The sequence below is a fragment of the Myotis brandtii genome, unplaced genomic scaffold (assembly GCF_000412655.1).
Source record: "Myotis brandtii unplaced genomic scaffold, ASM41265v1 scaffold224, whole genome shotgun sequence".
Classification (NCBI taxonomy): domain Eukaryota; kingdom Metazoa; phylum Chordata; class Mammalia; order Chiroptera; family Vespertilionidae; genus Myotis; species Myotis brandtii.
Window position 1 is genome coordinate 145,707 of NW_005358400.1, and position 7,120 is coordinate 152,826.

At 38.5% G+C, this 7,120-nt stretch overlaps 2 protein-coding genes across 4 annotated transcripts in view; both read left to right on the top strand.

Moving 5' to 3' along the window:
• The first annotated feature begins 568 nt into the window (after positions 1–568).
• Positions 569–7,120, top strand: part of LOC102247062 (GTPase IMAP family member 7) — a 9,697-nt gene continuing 3,145 nt past the window's right edge. Inside the window, exons 1-2 of one of the 3 annotated variants that reach the window (XM_014539637.1) lie at positions 571–637; positions 1,240–1,367. The gene's annotated coding sequence lies outside the window, so the exon portion shown is untranslated. Of the gene's footprint in view, positions 638–1,239; positions 1,386–7,120 lie in introns of those variants that run through there. The other 2 variants (XM_014539636.1, XM_014539638.1) reach the window with 2 other exon arrangements.
• The window catches only part of LOC102247358 (GTPase IMAP family member 7-like), a 59,002-nt gene continuing 52,453 nt past the window's right edge, over positions 572–7,120 (top strand). Inside the window, exon 1 of the mRNA XM_014539639.1 lies at positions 572–637. The gene's annotated coding sequence lies outside the window, so the exon portion shown is untranslated. The remainder of the gene's footprint in view (positions 638–7,120) is intronic.

Genomic DNA, 7,120 nt, shown 5'->3' on the forward strand with positions numbered 1-7,120 from the left:
AAAATAAACCAACAAACAAAAACAGAGAGAATGTGATCATTGGGAGACTTTTCCCAGGCCTCTCCTTCCTCATTTCCACTTGGCGCCCAATGGTTTATCCCCCTTTGTATTTGGACCTGAGTTTTTTTAATTTCTGAATGAGAAAATTGAGACCCTCCTGAAAGAATAGAATCAAAACTCATATTTTACCATCACTAGCAAGACCCGAGGATCCACCAAGTACTATGTCCAATTTTCTTCTTCCAGAATGACCCTGCAGTTTCCCACTGCACCAGGGAAGTTGACAGACACTGTGCCTGGCTTTTTGGGGGCAAGATTTATGTCATTTAATAAGGACCTTTGGATCCACTACTATAACCCCAAACACCAAATATAGCTTTAGTAATTTTGGTACAAGAGCAAGCACATGGAAGAAAAGGTTTCAACTTGGCAAAATGAAAGCATCCACCAAATTAGGGGAAATATTACTGTCTCTTTATAGGCAAACAGTTCCTCCAGTGACTCCACCCAATCTGAGATTCTGGCTCTGTGGTTTAAGAGGGTGTGAACACTTTTTCTTCACAGTTAAAATAAAAGCACCAGCTGGAAGAGTGTCTTTGGAGAAAATTTGAGAACTCATCAACTGGTTGAAAAGAAGGTGAGTCTGGCTGAGAAGCAGCCCTGAGCACTAGAGTTGTTTGGGCAGTGGGTCCATGGAGTTTACATGGTGTGGGTTCTGGTCCCAGGAAGGAACAGGTTCTGTGCCAGCAGCACAACAGGGGGGAGGATGCTGTCAGAGGGTAGTGACAGAGGGTAGGGAGGGGAGTCTGGAGCTTTATTAGTACAACTAGAGGCCTGATGCAAGAAATTTGTGCAAGGGTCTTGGCCCTCGCAAGCCAGACTACCTGCTTTGACTGGCCCTCAAAGCCCCCCGGGGCTGCCTGCCTAGGCCGGCCCTGCCAGCCATGGAGGCTTGCCTCGGGCCTCATAATCCCAGCTTCATCTAGAAGGCAGTCTGAACATCATTTGGTCTAATTAGCATATTATGCTTTTATTATTATAGATGTTACATGTCTCATATTGAACAGGATACATTCGTGCTGACTGGTGCACCTTCATGCATTTGCTGCGCTGATACACACTGAGGGCTGCCTGACAAGCCTTCCTTTTCCCTGGACAAGAAATGAGTGTCCCCAAGGCATGTCTTTAGAGCTTGAGGGCAATTTAGACACCACCCTGTCTAACTCCCTCTTTCTACAGAAAAAGAAGCAGAGTTCCAGAGAGTTTGGTGACTCTAGGGGTTGCCCACATCACTAAGGCCAGAGGAAATCTACACTGCAGTTTGCTGAATCCTTTTCATCATTCAGCAGAGAGAAACTCTAACCTGAGTAAGTGTGACATGTGAGGTGAGGAGGGGGTGTCATGGGTAGAGGTGGGCTATTCTGCAGGGACAATGTATATGAAACCCTCAACTTAATGGCCCTAGTTGCAGGCTTCCTAAAAGTGTTCTGTCCGGAAAGAGTGTGTATTCTCCTCCCTGCCCTCTCTTGATCTAGCTCTGATTCCATGTAATTTTAGAATCCTGGGTCTGAGAAGACACTGAGAGGAGGCCAATGTGTGCAGTGGTTAGGAGGGAAGGTGGTAGTCAGACAGACTTTGAATTTGATGCCCTGTTCTGCCCAATCCCTGTTAGCACTGTGATCTTGGGCAAGTGTCTGAGCTTTTTCAAGCCACATCAATGTCTTTATTTAAAAAGTTAAATAATAAAATGAGCTTTTTGCAGGCTATTATGGGGGAGTAGGTGAGATAATGTACAAAAAATTATCAGGGTGCTTGTTATAGAATGTCAGCAGTGTTATATTACACACATATCAAATTTTTATTGTTGAAAAATGTTAATTTACTCAAAGATAAATGAACAATACAAGGAACTTCCATGTACCTAGACCAAGCTTCCACAATTATTAAGTGATGCCAATCTCGTTTTATCTATATACTCACCACTCTCCAGCCACCGCATATTATTTTGAAGCAAATACCCTTGTTTCATTTTATCAGTAAATCTTTGTAACCATTTAAAAACATGACCATAATCAGACTTCAAAAGGCAAGTAGAATTTTTAACAGAGTTCCCAGTTGCCTTCAGATTTCCCTGATTGTGTCATAATTCAAAAAACTGTTTGAAGTTGGATCCATTTAAGATTCATAAATTGAAAATGTTTGGTTTCTCTTATGTTTAATTTAATATATAGCTTTCTCACCTTCCCTGTCTCTTTCTGGTAAATTTCTCTGTGTAAGAAGGCTTTTTCCCAAAAGAACAGTGCAGTTTACATTTTGTTGATTGACATTCTCACGGTGTCATTTCACCTGCTCTTCTAGTTCCAGTGTTTTGTGGGAAGTTATAGTTAAGGAGAGGCTTGATCTGACTCTGGTTTGACTATTTGGTGGGAGTACATCATAGGTTCAGCTGTAAACTTCCCTCAGAAGCACATAATATTTGGTTGTCTCTCTTTCATTGACATTAATTGATGTTAATGATGGCTTAAATTTTATTAAAGATCAGAAGTGATTGTTAGGTCACCAAGGAGGAATGTACGAGGCCAGAGTGGTGAGGGATTAGGAATTTATTGGATCATCCGCACACCAGGTGACTGAGCCTGGATGGCTCCAGCCCCCAGTGACAGGAGTAAAAGGCGTTTTAAGTACTTTTGGAAGGCTTTTTCTGGACAGAGACTTCTCTATGCATGCCAGGAGGGGAGATAATGGAATGTGGTCACCGCAAGTGAAATATGGCCTCAGCAAAGGGAATGTCCATAGTGAAATAGCCTGAAAAGCCAGTTCCCAGGGGAGGGGTATTGATTCAATTACTCAATCAAACCTAACAGTGATGTTATCAAGTCCTATCATTCTTCCCTTAGTTATTAGATGGAAACATCTTCTAAAAAGAAAGTTTCCTACAACCATTCTCTCATTTCCATGAAGTACAGTTATATCTGAAAGACAAGATAAATGCTCAATTCTTTCCCTTTATTTGCCAATGTTCATAAAAAGAAGATTCTTTCCTAGCACACTTCCAAGGGAGTGATTGACTATTATAAGTAGGAGGCCTTGTTATGAACTCATGTATTTTAAGATATCTGATATATTTTGATTCATTGGTGTAATTATCGATGCTCACATTGCCCCATCCATGTCCAGTTGCATTCTCTTGAGGTTGGCTCTGAAGTCCTTTCCATGAGATCCCAGTGATTTTTTAGAGCATCCTGGCTTTCTTGTTAGCAAGAGAGTGATTGCTCAACTGAAGCATTTTCTGCCTATTCCTAGAATCGTACTTGATTTATAAAACCCTAATTTTTTGGTGGAAAATGGCATTTGAAAACCATACTCTAGGCCAGTGATGGCGAACCTTTTGAGCTCGGCGTGTCAGCATTTTGAAAAACCCTAACTTAACTCTGGTTCCATGTCACATATAGAAATTTTTTGATATTTGCAACCATAGTAAAACAAAGATTTATATTTTTGATATTTATTTTATATATTTAAATGCCATTTAACAAAGAAAAATCAACCAAAAAAATGAGTTTGCGTGTCACCTCTGACACGCGTGTCATAGGTTCGCCATCACTGCTCTAGGCACTAAGGGGGGTAGGGGTCATTGTCACTGGGCTCATTATTATCTCTATGCCTTTTCAATGGACTTCAAAACTGCACACACACACACACACACACACACACACAAGAATAGGATTTTTGAAAACAATTTTATTTTTTCAGGTTATTTTTTTTTTATTAAACTTAAGTTAATAACACTAAAGATGGACAATGAAATTATTGCTTTCTTAAGTGTCTTGGACCAATTCCTTATAGGGTCCTTCTACCTGACAATATACAATTAAATTTGTTTGCCATTTCATTTTGGTTTCAATATTTTGAAATATAATTTTTTGTATAATTATGTAAGCTACCTACATGGTCTCAAGATCAAATCTATGAAATTTTAGTGTAACCAAGAAATCCAGTTTCCAGCTTCTGTCCTTGTTCCCTCCACCCTGCTTCTCCCATCCCCCTGTATGTAAATTTTTGTTGGTTTAGTTTTCAGAGTATCATGCTATTGCCTTTTCATATATATGGAAGACATATGTCTTATATTTTACTAGGTGTACCAGTTAATAATGCAGATTTTGTAATCATAGAAAGCATGATAATTTCAAGAGAAACATCTAATGTGCTTTATTCAAAGTAATTTCCATCGCTAGCTACACATTTCTCCCATCTTTCAGGTAATTTGTGGATACCGCCCCAATAGAACTTTTCTTATTTTGAGGCAAACCATTCAGAGACCCAATTTTCCACTTCTTCATACGTTTTGAAGTGCTGCTCAGAAAGTGCGTGTGCCATCGATCAGATCAAGTGGTAATCTGAAGAAGCAAGGTCCGGTGAATACAGCAGGCGGGTTAATACTTCCCAGGCAAGATCTTTTAACGTGTCTTTAACTGGTTTTGAAGTGTGTGATGGTGCGTCATCATGAAGCACAATTACTTTGCCATGTCTTCTGAAACATTCTGGTCATTTCACGACCAAAGCGTGGTTCAATTGATTATTTGTTGTTGGTAGTGATCAATATTAACAGTTTCACCTGGCTTTAGAAGCTCATAATACAGCACACCTTCCTGATCCCACCAAACTCTGTGCATTGTCTTCTTTCCGAAGTGATTTGGCCTTGCAGTCCATGTTGATGGTTGACCTGGATCAACCCATGATTTTGTGGGTTTGGGATTCTCAAAATAAATCCACTTTTCATCGCCAGTCACAATTCGATGCAAAAAAGTCTTTCTTTTGTGCTGTTGAAACATTTTACTGATGACTTTCGGTTTCCCATTTGTCTTTCGTTCAGTTGATGTGGCATACATTTTCCTTCCTTTAAAATCTTTCCTATTGCTTGTAAATGATCAGAGATTGTTTCCTGAGCAAAGTTTAATCTTTCTGTAAGTTGTTTTTGAGCTTGACACGCATCTCCATCCAATAATGCTTGTAATTGGTGGTCTTCAAACTTTTTCGGTTGACCTGGATGTTCTTTGTCTTTCACATCAAAATCATCACTTTTAAAGCATTTAAACCAGCATTCACAAGTATCTTGAGATGGAGCATGTTCACCCTAAGCTTCCCAAAGTATACGATAACTTTTTCTTCAAAATAATGAATTAAAACTTCCTGCAAATGTTCTTTCTTTGGCACAAAACTCGACATTTTTAAGTGTAGAAATATCTATAATGTTAACACCTTCAGAAAATTTGACATATGAAGTTTTGAAACTTGTTGTCAATACAACAAAATAGCATACATATCAAATCGCATATATATCAACATATGTGTAACTCCATCTATTGAAAAAAATCTGCATTGTTAACCACTACACTTAGTATATATGTAGTTCATATTCCTCCTTATTATAAAAATGGTAGGTCAACTCTACATTATTTTCTTCACTTTTTTCCCACTTAATGATGTGTCCTGGAGACCTCTCCATGCTTGTATAGAGAGACCATTCCTTTTCACAGTTGGACAGTCCTTCACTGTGTGAATATATCTTAGGTAATTAAACCAGTCCTTACTGATGGCCATTTGAAAGGTTTTTGTTCTTTGCTAGCACAAATAATGGCGCAATAAATAGCATTCTGTGTCATTTTTCTGCATTGTTGTCAGTGTACTTAAGGGATAAATATTAAAATGGAGGATTGACAATGAATGAGAAAATGCATATGTACTTTCCAGGACAGTGATGAATTCCCTTCTGTAGGGTTTAGACTGTTTTTTCATTCTCACCAACCATGCAGGAGAGGACCTGCTTCTCTCATACCTTTACCAACAGATTATGCTGGCAAACCTTCAGACTTTTGCCAAACCTGGGGGTGTGAAATAGTATCTCACCTCCGAAATTGAGGTGTGATTTAATTAATATTTTTAGTAATCTTATTTTTTGTGTTTTGATTTATTTTTCTGTGAGTGTATGTTAATGTCTTCTGATATATTCAAGGTCCATTTAAATTCATTCTTCTCTGAATATTTATTCCCATATCTTGCTCCATTTTCTATCAAGTTTCTGGTATTTGGTTTCTGTACTTTTTAATTTTCTGTGTAAAACAGGAACATTTACCCCTTTGCTGTAAGCTTAAAAATATTAATGTCCCTAATTTGACATTTTTGCTTTAATTTTTCAAAGGTGTCTTTTGTCCCACATTATCTGTGATATTTTAATGTAATCACACTTGTTCATCCTTCACTTTACTCTATTTCAAATCTTAGAAATATTTTCCTTACCTCCAGGTTACAAATAAGTTACCCATGTTTTTTTTTTCCTTTTATTTATGTTTGTTTGATTGTTTGTTTGTTTGATTGTTTGTTTTTAATATTTAAACTTCTAATCTCTTTGCAATTTGAATGGCATGAGGCAATGGATGCAATTTTATCTTTTTTCTATAAGGTTATACAGTTATCCCAAAGTTGCTTTATCACAACATCTTTAGCCCCTTTGATGTGGTATGCTGTCTTATTGAATCTAACTGTAACATAGTGTCATTGAATTGAATATACATGAATAAGATATGATTCATTTGGTCTGTTTCTGAATTTTCTGTTTTTGGTTCCCTGTTATCTCTATTGGTACAATATCACACTTCTGTAATCATAGAAATTATAATGCTTGACTCATTGTAGGGCTAGACCTTCTTCCTTGTTCTTTTTCTCAATGGAGCTGAATAACTTTCTTTTTTTCTTTATTGAAATAAATTTTATAATCCACCATTTAACTTTATAATACACTATATTTTCACCTGCATGAAAAAAATGGTAATGACAAAAATTTAAATTTACAATTATATAAAACTAGAGGCCCAGTGCACCAAAATTTGTGCAATCGGGGGGCAGCAGGGGTCCCTCAGCCTGGCCTGTGCTCTCTCGCAGTCTGGGACCCTTCAGGGGATGACCACCTGCTGGCTTAGGCCCGCTCCCTGGGGGATTGGGCCTAAGATGGCAATCAGACATCCCTCTGGCAGCCCGGCAGCCCTCAGGGGATGTCCACTTGCCAGCGGGGAGCAGGCCTAAACTGCAGTCGGACATCCTTAGCGCTGCTGAGGAGGCAGGA